Below are 17502 nucleotides of genomic sequence, written 5' to 3'. Positions count from 1 at the left end.
TCTTGTAGGTTTGCCACATTGGTGCTCCTATAAGACAGGTTGTTGTTGGCATTGTAGTTGTTGAACCTTTGGAATCTGTTTTGGTTCCCAATGTAGTTCAACTCCTCGTGTGTCAAGCCTTCTTCATTGATGTTCTCAAAGCTTGGAGAATCATCATACTCACCAACATAATGAATTGGTTTTTGAGAAACCAATTTCAACTTGTCTAGTTCACTCCTCAACTCTTTCACTTCTCTAGTGAGCCTCTGTTCTGAGCTTGACTGATCTGTTTGTCCTGTCATAGTCTTCACCATAAGTGTCACTAGACATAGCTAGGTTCTCAACAAGTTCCATAGCTGATGTAATCTCCTTTGCCAAGAAATTTTCATTGGAGGCTGTGTCTAATTGGTTCCTTATCTGTGGTAGAGCTCCTCTATACAGTGTGGAAAGTAGAGGAGCATCAGAGAAGCCATGGTGTGGGCACTGATTAGTATAGCTTCTAAACCTCTCCCAAGCTTCACCAAAACTTTCATTGTTGTGCTGCTTGAAGCTTGAAATTTGGTTTCTGAGCTTTGCTTGTTGGATAAGCTTCAATAGCTTAAGGCCCAAGATATCCTAATTAAGTTAGAATTAGGAATAAGATAGGCCAATTAGGATTAGGAATAGAAAATGAAATCTATACATATATATATGTTTGTTGAGCTTGTGACAAACATAAGAGAACCCTAGAGATTGTTTAGGTTTTGAGGAATTTTCCTAAGCAATAATAAAGAGAGCTAATTCTTTAATCTTGTGTTCTAAGTTTCTAAGTTCTTAAGGAACTACATTGTGGTATCAGAGCTATAGATATCGGTGAAGGAGAGGAAGCTAACCTAAAACGATGGCCGGCGACGACGATTCCAAAGGAGAGGAATCAAAGGCGATAACCGCCACAGCCACACGAAAGGAGACGCCTCCTTCATCTTCTGGGATCCAATGTCCCATGCTTACTCAAACGAACTACACGGTATGGTCTATGAGAATGAAGGTGACCCTACGAGTTCATAAAGTCTGGGACACAATCGAACCTGGATCGGAAGTAGCAGAGAAGAATGATATTGCAACGGCACTGCTATTTCAGTCGATTCCAGAAAGTCTTGTGCTACTAGTCGGCGATCATGATACACCAAAAACGATATGGGAAGCAATCAAGTCGCGGAATCTAGGAGCAGAAAGGGTAAAAGAGGCACGCCTCCAAACCCTAATGGCTGAATTCGAGAGGCTGAAGATGACCGACACAGACACTGTCGACACCTTCTCTAGCAAGATTTCGGAGCTAGCCTCAAAGTCTTCAGCTCTAGGGCAAAAGATTGAAGAGACGAAGATGGTTAAGAAGTTTCTTCAAAGTTTGCCAAGAAACAGATACATTCAAATAGTCGCGTCTTTAGAGCAGGTCCTTAACCTAAACACGACTAGATTTGAAGATATAGTTGGACGGCTCAAGGCGTACGAAGAACATATCAAAGAAGAGGTTCAAGTCGAACCTCAAGGAAATCTGTTGTTCACAAACACCGCGACACAAGGGAACCAAGCAAATCACGACGAATCACAAGGTCTTGGAAGAGGTCGAGGCCGAGGAAGAGGCTCTCGAGGAAGAGGCCGCGGAAGAGGCAACGACAAGAAGGATAGATCAGAGATTGTATGTTTTCGGTGCGACAAGCAGGGGCGCTTCGCTTTGGTTTGCCCTGAACGAAAGAAAAAGCTTCAAGAGTTGAACAAAGTTGAAACAGAGGAAGCAGATGAAGTGCTATACATGCATGAGATCATATTCCTCAATGAAGAAAGGGTAATTCCAAAGAATTTTGAGTCCAGCGAAGGAGAAGAAGGAATATGGTATTTGGATAACGGTGCAAGCAATCACATGACTGGTGTGCGATCCTACTTCTCGGAGCTGAATGAAAACATCAAAGGAAAGGTTAAATTTGGAGACGGTTCATGTGTTGATATCGGTGGGAAAGGATCAATTCTGTTTGAAGGAAAAACAGGTGAACAGCAGCTACTAACAGATATATACTTCATTCCATCACTAAAGAGCAAAATACTTAGCTTAGGACAAGCTACAGAGAACGGTTGTGATGTTAGAATGAAGAGAGACTATCTGACATTACGAGATCCAAGTGGACGACTTCTAGTAAAGGTAACTAGAACCCCAAATAGACTCTACAAGATTAGCCTCAAGATAGGAAAACCGATCTGTCTACATTCAAAAATCGATGAAGATACATGGAGGTGGCATGCAAGACTTGGGCATATCAGCTTCAAAACGATCAACACGATGTCAGTGCTTGAGTTGGTTCAGGGCTTACCCAAAATCGCATGTGAAAAGGAGCTATGTGAGTCTTGCTTGGTTGGGAAGCAAGCACGTCGAGCCTTCCCAAAAGCAACTCAATATCGAGCAACCAGGGTACTAGAGCTTCTTCACGCCGATTTGTGTGGACCCATATCACTGGTCACTCTTGCTCGAAACAGGTACATCTTTGTGATCATTGATGATTACGCACGATACATGTGGATGATCTTAATGAAGGAAAAGAGTGAGGCATTCGAGAAGTTCAAACGTTTAAGACTCTTGTTGAGAAGGACTTCAACAAAACGATCTTAACATTGAGAACAGACAGAGGTGGGGAGTTAAACTCGAAGGAATTCCATGATTTTTGCAATCAGAATGGAATTAAAAGACACTTGACAGCCCCTTACACACCACAGCAAAACGGTGTGGTGGAAAGGAGAAATCGCACACTAATGGAGATGGCAAGGAGTATTCTCAAAGCAATGAGAGTTCCAAATGTCTTGTGGGGTGAAGCAATACGTCATGCAACATATCTGATAAACCGAGTCCCTACAAAAGCATTGAAGAACCAGACACCATACGAATGCTTGAGAAAAACGAAGCCAAGGATCGATCATCTTAGAGTATTCGGATGTGTTGCTTACGCAAAAAACGAATCTGTCAACTTAAGGAAGCTCGATGATCGATCAAAGACTCTTGTGCACCTTGGAATCGAGCCAGGATCTAAGGCGTACAGGCTCTATGACCCAACAACTAAGAAGATCATTGTAAGCAAAGATGTTGTTTTCGATGAAAAGAAAAGTTGGAATTGGAAGGGAGCCGATGAGAACAGCAATTCTGAACCGGGAATGTTTCATATGACATGGGGAAGTGAGGTAGACGAAGGACAATGACCATACTCTTCCAGCAATCACCAAGAAAACTCTGAGAACAAAGCAGAACCGGTACAGGAAGCTGAAGAAGATAGCACAGTCGATATTCAAGAGCAGGCAGAAGTAAGCACACAACCTCATCTGAGACGATCAACGCGAGAAGTGAGACGCCCTAAACGTTTCCATGATCACGTCCTCTTCTCAGCTGATATCGAGTGTGAGATGCTTCTGCTTGCACTAAAAATGAACCAAGAAACTTTAGTGAAGCAAAAGGCTCGGTTCAGTGGACAAAGGCGTGCGAAGAGGAGATAGACTCGATAAACAAAAACAAGACATGGAGTCTTGTAGATAGACCAGTCGGAGCAAAGATTATAGGGCTCAAGTGGGTATTCAAGGTAAAAAGGAATGCTGATGGGTCCATAAATAAGTTTAAGGCTAGACTAGTTGCAAAAGGGTATGTGCAACAAGAGGGAATTGACTTTGAAGAAGTCTTTGCCCCTGTAGCTAGAATAGAAACCATTCGGCTACTTATTGGTCTAGCCGCATCTCATGGCTGGGAAATCCACCATCTCGACGTTAAGACGGCCTTCCTACATGGCGAACTATGCGAAGAAGTGTATGGCTCACAACCAGAAGGATTTGAAAAGAAGGGAGAAGAGCACAAAGTTTTCAAACTTGTTAAAGCTCTGTATGGCTTAAGACAAGCACCAAGAGTATGGAACACTAAGCTTGATCAGATTTTAAAAGGAATGAAGTTTAAAAAATGTTCAAGAGAGAGTTCTGTGTATCGCAAGGAAGAAGGAGCTAATCTTCTAATAGTTGCCATCTATGTTGATGATCTCTTTGTAACAGGAAATACACTTGAAATCATCAAGGAGTTTAAACAGGGGATGTCGACGAAGTTCGAGATGTCAGATTTGAGTAGACTTACTTACTACCTCGGCATAGAAGTCAAGCAAAGTGACAAAGGAATTGAGATCAAGCAAGAGGCATATGCACGCCGAATATTAAAGGAAGCTGGCCTAAATACGTGCAACCCTACTCATATACCAATGGAATTTGGATTGAACATGTCTAAAGGTCAAGAAGAAGAACCTGAAATCGATGCTACCTTGTATCGAAGAAGGATCGGCTGCCTAAGGTATCTCTTGCACACGAGACCTGATCTTTCTTTCGCTGTTGGGGTGTTAAGTAGGTACATGCAAGTTCCTAAGGAGTCACACAGTCAAGTACTGAAACAAGTACTAAGGTACCTCCAAGGAACATTGTTGTTTGGTCTGAAGTTTAAAAGAGGAGGATCTAAGAGGATTATTGGCTATAGCGACAGCAGCCATAACGTAGATCCTGATGATGGAAAGAGTACGACCGGACACGTCTTTTACTTTGGTGATTCGCCAATCAGCTGGTGTTCAAAGAAGCAGGAAAGAGTTGCTCTGTCTTCCTGCGAAGCCGAGTTCATGGCTGCCACGGAAGCTGCCAAACAGGCGATTTGGCTCCAAGATTTGTTAAGTGAAATCACGGGTTGGAAGGTTCAAAAGATAGTCATTCGTATTGACAACTAGTCCGCCATTTCACTTACTAAAAATTCAGTCTTCCATGGCCGGAGCAAGCACATCCACAAGCGATATCATTTCATCCGTGAATGCGTCGAAGAAGATCAAATCGGAGTCGAGCATGTACCGGGTGAAGAGCAATGCGCAGACATCTTAACAAAAGCCCTTGCAAGACTAAAATTGAATAAGATGAGAGACTTGATAGGAGTTCAAGATCTTTCTGAAGATAACTTGAAGCTTAGGGGGGTGAATGTTGGATAAGCTTCAATAGCTTAAGGCCCAAGATATCCTAATTAAGTTAGAATTAGGAATAAGAAAGGCCAATTAGGATTAGGAATAGAAAAGGAAATCTATACCTATATATATATGTTTGTTGAGCTTGTGACAAACATAAGAGAACCCTAGGAATTTTCCTAAGCAATAATAAAGAGAGCTAATTCTTTAATCTTGTGTTCTAAGTTTCTAAGTTCTTAAGGAACTACATTGCTGTCCTAGAGGTAGAGAAGAACTTGGACAAAAATGCTTGCTTGCACTGCTCCCAAGTCTGAATGGAGCCTCTTGGGAGATTCTTCTCCCATTTGTGTGCTTTGTCACCAAGACTGAAGGGAAATAATCTGAGCTTGAAGCTGTCCTCAGATACTCCATTTATCTTTGTTAAGTCACAAACCTTATCAAATTGGTCCAAGTGTTCCAAGGGATATTCCATTGCCAATCCATGGAACTTTGAGTTTTGGACCATATTCAGTAAGGATTCCTTCACTTCAAAATTGTTGTTTTGCACAGGTGATGCTAGAATTCCAGCTCCATACTGATGATAATTGGCCCTGTCATTCTCTCCTACATAGACATGTGGCTGCTCATATCTCCTTTGTTGTTGCGGGAATGGTTGATGATGATGAACCGGTTGTCTTTGGTGAGCATTGGCCTGGTGCCTTTGCTGTTGAGCTGGAGCTTGTCCCTGATGGACATGAGCTTGTTGTTGCTGCTGCACTTGCTCCTGCTGAACATTACCCTGATGTAACCCATGACCAGCTCCATTACCAATTCCATTACCAGCAGCAATACCAACTCCATTACCCTGCTGAACCTTAGCCTGTTGTTCCTCTTGAGCCTGGTGCTCAATGTCAACCACATTCTGTCTCTGATCTTCAATATCAGCTGGATCAGTCTGTCTTCCACGCCTATCCCTTCTCCTTCTTGGAACCAAAAGATTAATGTTGTCGTTTAAGGGGAAAGGTGGACCACAGCTTCTTGATCTGGACCTGGTGTTCATGCACCTGAAACTCACAACCAGAACTTGAAAGAAATTAGAAAACACAAAAGAAAATGTTTGATCTCAAGAAATGACACAATCTTAATGCTATCACACTTTGGCAACGGCGCCAATTGATAACTTAGAGTTTTCAAAGCTCTAAATGAGGCGTTATCAATCCCTTTTGTCACTTTTCAGTACAAAGGGTATCAATCCATCATGCGTAGACACTAAGATGCATGATCAGTTCTTAATTCAAGCCAAATGAGTGAGGTTTTGATGTTACTTCCACTAAACAAACCTAAAACAAGAATTAAAGCTAATGATCAACTTACACAAGCAAATGACAAGATGAGATGATATGAAATGATGGAAGCATGAGATTCTAGACATGATAGTTGGCTAGGGTGCTTTGATGCTAAATCAGGAATGCTAATGACAATGATGAGACATGATTCAAGGGATTTAGAACTCTAATCTAGATTAATACTCTCATGAAGGCATTAACCTCTATACTAATCCATTTTCAAACCAAATCATCATTTGTGAAATATGAATTAATCAGCATTAAGAAACAGTTCTAAAAGATCATTCAAGCAAATAACAAAACATCATCATGCAGCAAATGCTTAAACCTCTAATACAGCTCTTTCAGGAATTTCATCAAACACTTGTGGTGCATGAAATTCCCAGAATCTAGATCACAAGTGATGTGCAAGGATCTAGCCTAGAGAACAGCTGTTTAGAGAAATGAATCAATGAATCTAGCCCTAAGCACTCCTAATCTAATACCTTAGCACCCTAACCTACACATCTAGAACCTCATTAAGCTAAACTACTCACTAATCATACTAATCTCTCTTAAACTTTTGCAAGTTGAGAAGATTGGCATGATTAATAATGAGAAATGGAGATGGAGAAGATGGATGATGATGGGTTTCAGCTTTAAACACATGAATCTCTCAATCTCTCTGATTAAAACTCACAAAGGGGTGGAAGATGAAGATAGAGATGATAGATAATGATGGATTTCAGCTTTAAACCCTAATTACTCTCTTGATTCAACTCAGAAAATGAAGATCTCTCTTACAAAGTTTAGGTTTTTCACAAAAGAGGCCAAGAAAAACAAAGAGAATAAAGCTTAGTCCGCTGGATAATGCTTAAAACACATATATAGGTAAGGTTTCTTGCTGGGCCAACCTAGGACAAACTAGGTTTTGGCCCAAAAAAGGTCCACACAAACTTCATGAAGCGAGAATGTATCGAGGTGATTTTGGCCGGTGTAGGACTTCGATATTTCTTCGGCGATTTGAGGCTGGTTACACCGAGACACTACACCGGCTGAATTCACCTCGGTGCGGCGTCAAGGATAGCTTCAGTGTATCAATACCGAGCAGAATTCATTCGGCGCAGGACGTTGATATTTCTTCGGCAATTTGGATTCCAAAAGCCAGCCAAAAACGTCAAGGTTCCAAGGTAATACCGACCAGATTTCGGCCGGTATTCCTTCTCGATATGAATGTGGACCGCTTGCGCCAAATCCTTCATAACTCCTTGCTCACTGGTCCGAACCTTGATCTTCCACTTCCACGAACTAGATGACGTCCTTAGCTCCACGTTTGGTGAAGGGCTCAACCCCGTATGACATTGGAAAAGCCCCTGTCTCGTCGGTTCTTTGAGGCTCATCACGTAAGACCTGATCGGGCCGCGAGACATGTGTTCCTTCCGATGGTGATATCTCCCAGTTCAAGGCTCCAAATTGTCTGATTCTAAGTGTTCCGGAAACTAGACTCATTCTTATTGATTCTTGATGAAGATACCGGAGGTTGAATCGCATTTCAAGTCCTTCGTCCCACGCAATCAAAGTGAAGGTCTCGTCTGCACCAAACCATCTGTCGGAGTTGCTGTACACAGGTGAGGGTTCCTCCATGATCCCAGCTCCAAGTTGCTCCCAAAAGTCTCCAAATGACCTGAGAACACTCCAAAAATGCAGGACACTCTAGGATCTAATGCAAATCTTAAACAAAGCTAGAACCAAAGACAAACTCTAATAAAACTAGCTAAATGTATGCATGAGACTCAATATTTGGACAAAAATGCAATCCTAATCATGACAAAATATGAGTATACAAGAAACACTATAAATACTCAGTTTTAGGTCTTTTGTAAGGGAGCCTCTTTCTTCTCTTTGAGAGAGAACTCATTTTTAGTTTTAGGTTTTATTTTTATGCATTTGTAGAAGCTCTCCATTTCCACTCTCTCTTCAATAAGAGAAGTTTTTCTGCAACTTTGTTTCTTTACTTTTCTTCTTTCTAGTTCTAAACCGATGATGATGTCTACCTCATCCATGTCTGAGTAGTCACCTAGTTGGGTGATAGGGTAATCCAAAAGGACCCCATGTTCGAATGACATCTAGGTTTTTAGGAAAAAAGATTTCGATTTTTATCATGATTCTCCGATTCATCCAAATATCAAAGCGGTAATTCTGGATTGATGACCTAGAATCCGATCCTAGGTTAAATCCGAGCCATGAGAGTGTTGTATCTGGGTTGCCTGAACCGGATCTTATGGACGTTCCCGTTGTAGGAGACGAAAGCTACCTACAGAGGATACGTAAGAAGAGATGGATTCCGATCTACAAAGCATGATCTCGTTCTGGCATGAGAGCGAGAGTTAATTGCCATGAACAAGTGATTAGATGATTAGGGTGACGAGAGTTGGCTAATCTTACATGTGTCTATCCTAGTTTCAGAGTCATAGAAAATCCTTGCCTAAATTCCTTGTGTTTTAGAACATGAACCGTAAAGATGAACCTTGAACCCAGCGCCGTTTGTCATATAAGTTTTCAACCGATTTTTACTTCAAGCCTTTTTAATTCTTTGCATAATTAGATTTAGCGACAAACCAAAACCTCTTTTTATTAGATTAGGTTTACGATTGTTTTTAGCATCAGTTAGAAGTCCTCAACAGACAGATCTTTATGGATTCGATCCCTAAGTACTACTGCATTTGCTGTGCACTTGCAGCTTGTCTAGAGTAAAACTTGTGTTGCCAACTGCACTCACATCAATAACCTGCAGAATATTGGAATTGTGTTTTTAAACACGATTCCTGCAGTTTTTTTCGCAACCTGTTCAAACCGACTTAACATATTTCTAGAGCAAGCCCTAAGATCATAAAATTAAATTTATTTTTTTTTTCCTTGTAGTGAGATTGAACTTTTGTAGCAAAACATCGAGACTAAAAAATTGAAAACAACGTCTTTAAAACCTAAATTTATATATTTTCTCATATGAAAAAGTTGAAAAGACGAAGAACATTAAAACATATAATTGAAAATGTAGATGTTTCCAAAAAAAGACTGATGCAATTTTTTAGATGAAATTTACACTTAATAAATTGAAAATTGGAATAAATGCTATTAAATTTATTATTAAAATAGACATTTATTGGCCTTTGGAGTGCTGATGTGGCGAGCTGTAGGAGACGGTTCACCTTTTTTCATATATATTATTTTAAATACAATAGAAATTTTCATTAAGCTAAATCCTTAAATTCTAAAAAATGTCACATATAAATTGAACAGAGTTCTACATCTCATTTAGGAGACTCACTAGATTCAAACCCGTGTGTCTGTATGGGAAATTTATTTTTTAAACTCATTTTATAATGTAATCTATATTTTTTATAGATATAATATTTTTTTAATAAATGATACAAATATATTTTTACGTTTAGATAAAATTTTTTTTCTCTAATAAATTTAACCACGAATATAAAAACATAATTTTAACCCATCCATTCGATTAATCCGAGAAAACTATAAATATAACATAATTTTACCCCATCCATTCATATTACCATATATATATATATTTTATAAATATTTAAAATTTTAAAATGATTAATTATGAAAAAACAATATAATAATATATTGTTTATCATCTTTATCATTATGAGAATATTATTAATTTTAGATATTTAAATAAAAATAAATTAATATCTTATTTATTATTTTTATAAAAATAACAGCAACAAAGTTTTGTAATTTTGATAATTAACCCTAATTTTTGTAATTTTGATAACAACAACATTCTGTCTCTGAAAAATCCTTAATTCATACAGGCCACTGCTCGTCTGATGCTCATCCTGGAATAACTAGAACTCCCCTCTTTGAGCAAGCAATCTATTCCATCATCACTCAAGTTTCTCAAGATGAACATCAGTGATAATACCTGATTTTGACAATTTTTATGGATCACTTTCAATATCTTATGCAGGTGTTTTCACTCAGTTTAAAGGGTTTTATAAGTGTTTTCCATGTTTTGGTGTTTTAAAAGACTTTTTAGGAAACTTGGATTCTAGGAATGCATTTTGGAGCAAAAGTACATTTTTGGATAAATTCAGGCCGTCAGAAGTTTGGCAACAAAAGAAGACCTTCTCACCATCTGATCATCCCCAAATTTGGATGAAACAACCAGCTTTCCAACACACTTGGGATCAATGCAATCCAATGGTTTGATCTAGATATCATCAATGCACTAAAGGCCAATCAACACAGTACGGGAAGGGACATGAGTTTTCACCTGTGGCAAAACATCTCCCCACTGCGGCTCGGGAGTTTTCACCCGCGGTGGACCTCTATCCGAGCCTTAGAAGCCCAACTAAGGCCCAAGACACTTTCTGCGCTCATTTTACAAGCCCTAGATGCCCAGAAGAGGAGAAACACTATAAATACTCATGTTTAGGTCTTTTATAAAAGGAGGTCCTCTTTCATCTCGTTTAGAGAGAACTTCATCTTTAGTTTTAGGTTTTACTTTTAAGCACTTGTAAAAGCTTTTCATCGCCAATACTGTCTTCAATCAGAGAAGTTTTTCTGGAACTTTTGTTTCTTACTTTATTGCTTTTTTATTCTTAAACAAATGATGATGTCAAGCTCAGCCATGTCAGAGTAGTCACCTTGTTGGGCAAAGGGACCATCAAAAAGGGATCTCATGTCGAATGACATCTAGGTTTTTAGGTTCAAGGACTTCAAGTTTTGAAATGATTCTCCCATTCATCCCAATTTCAAAGCGGTTCTCTAGATTGATCATCCAGAGTCCAATCAATGTTGGATCCGGACACGAGAGTGTTGTATCTGGGTTACCTGAACTAGATCTTATGGACGTCCCCGTCGTAGGAGACGAAAGCTACCTACGGAGGTTACGTAAGCCGAGATGGATTCTGATCTGAAATGCATGATCTTATTCGGGCATGAGAGTGAGAGTTAATTTCCGAGAATGAGTGATTAGATGATTAGGGTGAACAGAGTTGGCTAATCTTATAAGTGTATATCCTTGTTTCAGAATCATAGAAAATCCTTACCTAAATTCCCTGTGTCATAGATCATGAACCATAGAGATGAACCCTAAACCCAGCGCCATTTTTTATATAGTTTTCAATCAATTTTTCAAGCCTTTTTAATTTCCTGCTTACTTAGATTTAGTCACAACCAAAACCCCCCTTTTAATCTGATTAGGTCTATAATTGTTTTTAGCATCAGTTAGGAGTCCTCAACACACAAATCCTTGTGGATTCGATCCCTAAGTACTACTGCGTTTGCTGTGTACTTGCAGCTTTGTTTAGGGTAAAACTTGTAGTTGCCCACTGCACCCACATCAATAAGCCACCTACCTATGCACCGTGCAACATAGCCCTATCTTATGAGGACGAATACGAAGAACAATACCTAGAAGAGGAAGATTATCGTTTGTTCATTTGAAGGTGGTAACCTAGACAGCTCATCAGAACAAAGTTCACCGATCTTTAGATAGAGACTCATAGAGTTTAAAGACTTTGTGAAGACAATCCCCATCTACGAAGGTTATGATGATATCTGGAAGCTTGGTTGTTTACAAGTCTTCTTTAGATACATCAAGGAGACTAAAGAGGACATTCGAACCTACTTTGGGAGAGCCAGACGTCTATCTTTTTCTAGAACATCATCTGATACTGCTATTTACTCAATCCATCTCCAAAAGCTTGAATAATACGCCTACTACACCAACAAGATCAGCAAGGAGAAGCTAGATAAGTTCAACACTGTAGTTCGAATTCTGCCCCATATAATCACCTTTGCCAGAGCTTGTAAAGACTACATGATCGGCCCCTACTTCTGTGAAAGCAAGGAATCTATTCCTGAGATAGAAGACTTGTTCATTCATGCCAAATAAGGAAGACCTGTTCGAACACTTCACAAAATCGAATATCAAGGTCAATTTCTTATCCCTTCTTCCATTAGAGGTGAAATATTTAACCATGTTCTTTGTGATTCTGGAGCTTTTCTCAAAATAATGTCAAAAGTAACTGCTTTGAAACTTGGTATTAAGCACCTTCACCGGACCAGAACAAGGATCCTTCTAGCTGATGAATCCAGTGCCACATCAAAAGGAGTAGCTTATGACATTCCTTTGAGGATAGGAGACTACATTGTACATTGGCCGAACCGGAGGACCTTTTTTGCCAATGTCGACAAGGAAATCTTCTTTAATGCTGTCCCTTACAAAAGCAAAGCAGGAAAACACCCAGTGACAGAGGTGTTTAAAGAAGAACTTTGGAGTGATGAAGAACCTTTTAGAGAGAACAAGGAGATTTCGAAAAAGACTTGTCTTAGGACAAGGTCGTCACTGGACTAAGCCATTCCCTGCACCAAGTCGAGCTAAACGACTTAAAACAAAAGCGCTTAATGGGAGGCAATCTTTATGTATTGTTTTTTTAAGGATTTTCTTTATTTTTCTATTGATAATTTTTTTTCCTTATTTCAGGTGTTTCTTATAAATAAAAAAAGCCAAAAAATAAAAAAAACCGAAAAAACCAAAAAGAAGGATTGGTTCCCAACTGTTTGGCCTAACAGGAACTAAGGAGAAGCAGGATTTGGCCGCAAGAAGCTGGCCGGGTTCGCATACAACCGACCTGCAGCCGAGCCATGATCGACCCTTCCCGAATTCCTACCCGCGGCCATGACCAAGACTTCCATGGTCGCGTGAGTCCTACCTGTGGCCAATAGTTGTTCACATTACCTCCGACCCATCTCACCTCATTTCACTTCACCAAACTCCATCCCACCTCATCAACCAATTCCCACCACTTCCCATCACCTTTTAGCACCTTCCCACATCTTCCCACATCTTTCCGCATTGATCCGGTTCATTCGCGTCAGCATCTCGGTTCGAAGCTCATAAATCATGCATTCACCTCAGCATCATTTGTATCATCAACACTATCCCCTAATGAATTCCGCCAGCATCTGCATCATACATTGCATCCTGCATCCAGGTAAGTTCTCTTTTGCTTACCTTTTCATAAATTCATACATTTTTCTCATCCAAAATCACACTAAGGACAGTTTGATTTAAGTCTGGGGGAGGATTTCATCCCTTTCTAACCACTTTTCTTTCATGAGTCGTGCATTATTGATAACACCTGATTCTTACTATTTTTATAGATCACTTTAATATCTTTTGCAGGTGCTTTTACTACATTTTCAAAGGTTTTCAAAGGATTTCTATGTTTTTGGATTTTAAAAGACTTTTCAGGTAATTTGGGAGAAAGATGTGCAAATTGGAACAAAAAGAATTTTATGGATAAATTCAGACCGTCAGAACTCTCATGGAGAGACGAAGACTTTCTCACCGCCTGATCACCCCCAAAATTAGATACTTAACAGAAAACTCAACCAGATTTGAAATGCACTTGGTTTGGAGACATTCCAACGGTTGGGTCTCAAGATATTCCATTTTCCTTGGAGACATTTGAAGACGGCCAGCAAGCCAGGCGACCGCGGCCAACAGGCCATTTACCATGGCCAGAGCCACGCGACCGCGACGAAGCACCTATTCCCCATGGACACACTTCAAGCGACCGTGGCCAGACATCTCTGACTTAAAAAGCCCATTTCTAAAGCCCAAGTCATTTTCAGCCTAAATTCTGGAACCCTAGAGACCTTAGAGTATTGAAGTCTATAAATACTTGTTATTTAGGTCATTTTTAGAGAACACCTTCATACTTTTTTAGAGAAACCCTTTTTCCAGCCGTTTTATGCGATTTTTAGAGATGATTCTCCAACTTTGAGTTCATCAATAGAAAAACTTTCTTTCATCTTTTTTTTTTTACTGTTTTTGATTGCTTTCATTAAAGCCAATGATGATGTCGACCTCAGCCATGGCTGAGTAGATCCCGAGTTGGGCATAGGGTTCCCAAAAGAGGCTCTCATAATCGAATAAGACATCTAGATTTTTTGATATAGATTTTAACTATGTTCTCTATTTATTCTTATTCTTAATGCATGTATGCTTGATTGATCACCTCGTATCTGATCTAAATAGTTAGTGTTGCGAAAGTTTTCATTAAGTATCCGACGTAGAACGAAACATGTGATTTTTCCGTAGGAGTGGAAACCAACCTACGACGAAGTCTTGAGTAGCGAAGAGTCCTATACAAGCTTCTGCGTCTCCTCCCCTCCAGGGCCAGAGTGGAAACCTACTGGTCATGGTTGCGAGAGACAGTTGGTATGATCACGATGATGACGTAGTCATACTGCCATACTATAGCTCTAGAACCCTAATATTTCGATATCCGTCAATCTCAATCTAAAATTCCTAGTGTTGAAACCGATTATGATTCCTTTAGAAGTCCCGAAATCCCAGCGTTTTTAATCATTGTTTACAACTTAATCGATTTGCATTTGTTTCCTTTAGATTCACATTTTTCACTTGTTCGAAGTTCTGCTAGTTTCATTTTTGCTTTCATTTGATATCCTACTTGCTCTCTAGGATATATTTATTTGATTTCTTTAGTTTTAGTTTAATTCGTAACAAATACTAACCCCCTTAAAACCAATTTAGTCTAGACATAAACTTAGAAATCGTAGAAAAATAAAAGGCACACAAATCCCTGTGGATTCGATCCCTTAGTACTACGACTGATAGTTGTGCACTTGCGGCTTTCATTTGTTTTTATTAGGGTAAAACTTTTTCCCCCACCATGCAGCACATCAAGTTTTTGGCGCCGTTTCTGGGGATTTGTTTCGTTGTCCTTTTTATTTTTCTTGTTATAATTTCTGTTATAGACATCTGATCTCTAGTTTCTTCTTAAGTTTCTGAATTATCTTTCTCTTCTTTTGTTTTTCTCTGAATTGTATGAATACCAAGGGCAAACCTTCACAAAACATTCCAATTCTAGACGAGATAGACAGATACGAAAGAGAACTTCGAAGACTTAGACGAATGCAAGGAATGGCCGACGATGACCAACCTAGAGATCCTATGAACCGTAACTTAAACATGGACCAAGATGGGTCCGAGCATGGTGAAAACTGAGAGGATGATCACAGAGGAGATGATCAGCCTTGGCTAGATGGATATGGAAACGAGATCCCTCCAAGGAACCCCCAAAAACGAGAGAGAGAAGAGCGCGAAGATCTTGATGCACCTATCAATGTAGCCGATGGTAACAACCAGGAAATCCAGCCAAACGGACGCAATAACCACCCTGTTCAGCAAGCAAATCAACACCAAAGACAAGCCAGAAACCATCTCACAACTGATTTTGATGCACCGACTCAGAACTTCCAAAATTGATCTACAATTCAAGTACCATTCCCCAACCGGAATGAGTTTGAAGTCAAGCCTTAAATAATCTCTTTGGTGAAACAAAACCAGTTCCATGGAGTTCCTTCCGAACATCCAATAGATCACATTGAGTTCTTTGAAGAAATCTGCAGCATGATGAGAACAAACCAAGTTCCCGCAGATTATCTTAAGTGTAAGTTGTTCCCTTTTTCATTAGCAGATAAAACTCACTGTTGGTTGAACTCTTTGCCTCCAGGATCGATCACTAATTGGGAAAAATGTAAAACCGCTTTGCTGAACCACTTCTATACTAATTCAAGGTCGAACCTACTGAGAAACAAAATCCAAAGTTTCCAGAAAGGAGCGGTCGAACCTTTCTATGAAGCTTGGGAACGTTTTAAAGAGTATGAACGTGACTGCCCCCATCATGGATTTCTAGGATCAAGCCTACTAAGCAAATTTTACAGAGGTTTGCAACCAAAATACAAACTTTCACTCGATACAGCCAGCAATGGAGATTTCGGAAAAAAGACTATATCACAAAGAAGAGCCCTCATCGAGAATTTAGCTCAAGCCAATAGGAATGACTATTTGGAATATGATCGTTCGATGAAGTCAGTTGGGACAGACAATAAAGAGATAACCGAGAAGAACATGATGAGCCAACTTCTAAAAAGCCACAATCGCCTAATACATGCCTGTGAGACCAAAAATGGCGCAGAAGATGAAGATTTTTGTGAGAACAATCACACTAATCCAACCCTTCAGGAAGAAGAAGTGAACTATGTAGGAGCAGAAGCACCATATCCAAACCGCTTCAACAATGGTTTCAACAACAACTTCCAGAATGCCAACTTCAACAATCTTTCTTACCGGAATCCAAATGTGGAGAACCCTCAGGACCAGCATTACCCACCGTAGCAAAGATCATTCCAAAACAAGTTTCAAAATGGAAATTTCGGAGGAAATAGAGCTTTCCTGCCGCAGCAACCATATAACTATCAAGGTACGATATTCAATAATCAATATGGACAACAGCAGAGAGTTACAACAAACGAGCTAGCTTCGCAAATTGGAAGACTTGAACAGTCTATCCAACAGCTTGTCATGACAAATGAAAAACTAGTTAAAGACATGAACGTAAAGGTGGATTGCATGTACAATGATCTGAACGGGAAGTTTGAAGCTTTGTCTTCTCATGTCAAAAAGCTAGATGTCCAGGTTGCCCAGAAAACCGATTCTATGAAGAGACAGAATGGAGCTCTTCCCGTGAGAGTTGAAGACAACCCCAAAAGATTTTGCAATGTCATTACTACGCTGCCCGAAGAAGGATTTGCAGCCGATGAAGAGGACAATGAAACCTCAGCTTTCATACCCCTCTACAAAAATGTCGATGCAAAACAACCACCCTTTAAGGTATCCCAACATCCCCGTTTCAAAGGCTTACAAAAGCCGATGATTCGGGACGTTTCTCTTTCCAATGTATCATTTCAGAAATCAAGTTCACAAACTCTTTATGCGATTCCAGAGCCAATGTCAGCATCATGTCTAAGAAATTTGCCGAGAAACGAGAGATAAAAGCACTAAAGAAATCAACGGTTAAGGTAATTTTTAGAGATTCTTCTCAAAAAGATACCGAAGGGGCGATTCAAGACCTGCAGATTCTAGTTAGAAACAAGATTGTTCCAGAAAACTTCCAAGTTCTGGAGATAGATCAAGACAAAGAAAGGCCACTCATATTTGGCCGACCATTTCTAGCAACAGTAGGAGCAGTAATTGATCACGTGAACCGGTATGCTGTCTTCCTGAATGTAGATCGCAACATGTTTTATCCCACTGTCCGAGACGAAGTTCCAAACGTCAATTCGGAGACCAAGGGTAATCGGCCAAAAGAGAAGGACAAAGAGAA

General features: G+C 39.8%; 2 non-coding genes across 2 annotated transcripts; one reads left to right on the top strand and one right to left on the bottom strand.

Annotated features, from left to right (window-relative positions):
* Positions 1-445: 445 nt before the first annotated feature.
* LOC112089995 lies at positions 446-552 on the top strand. Its single transcript, XR_002901354.1, has one exon. It is a non-coding gene; the product is annotated as a small nucleolar RNA R71 (small nucleolar RNA).
* Positions 553-15920: 15368 nt separating this feature from the next.
* Positions 15921-16027, bottom strand: LOC112090109. The gene has a single exon (XR_002901465.1). It is a non-coding gene; the product is annotated as a small nucleolar RNA R71 (small nucleolar RNA).
* Positions 16028-17502: the final 1475 nt, after the last annotated feature.

Source organism: Eutrema salsugineum, unplaced genomic scaffold, assembly GCF_000478725.1.
Source record: "Eutrema salsugineum unplaced genomic scaffold, Eutsalg1_0 scaffold_11, whole genome shotgun sequence".
NCBI classification, from domain to species: domain Eukaryota; kingdom Viridiplantae; phylum Streptophyta; class Magnoliopsida; order Brassicales; family Brassicaceae; genus Eutrema; species Eutrema salsugineum.
Note: the sequence above shows the minus strand (reverse complement) of the source record. Positions and strands in the feature narration are given on the sequence as shown.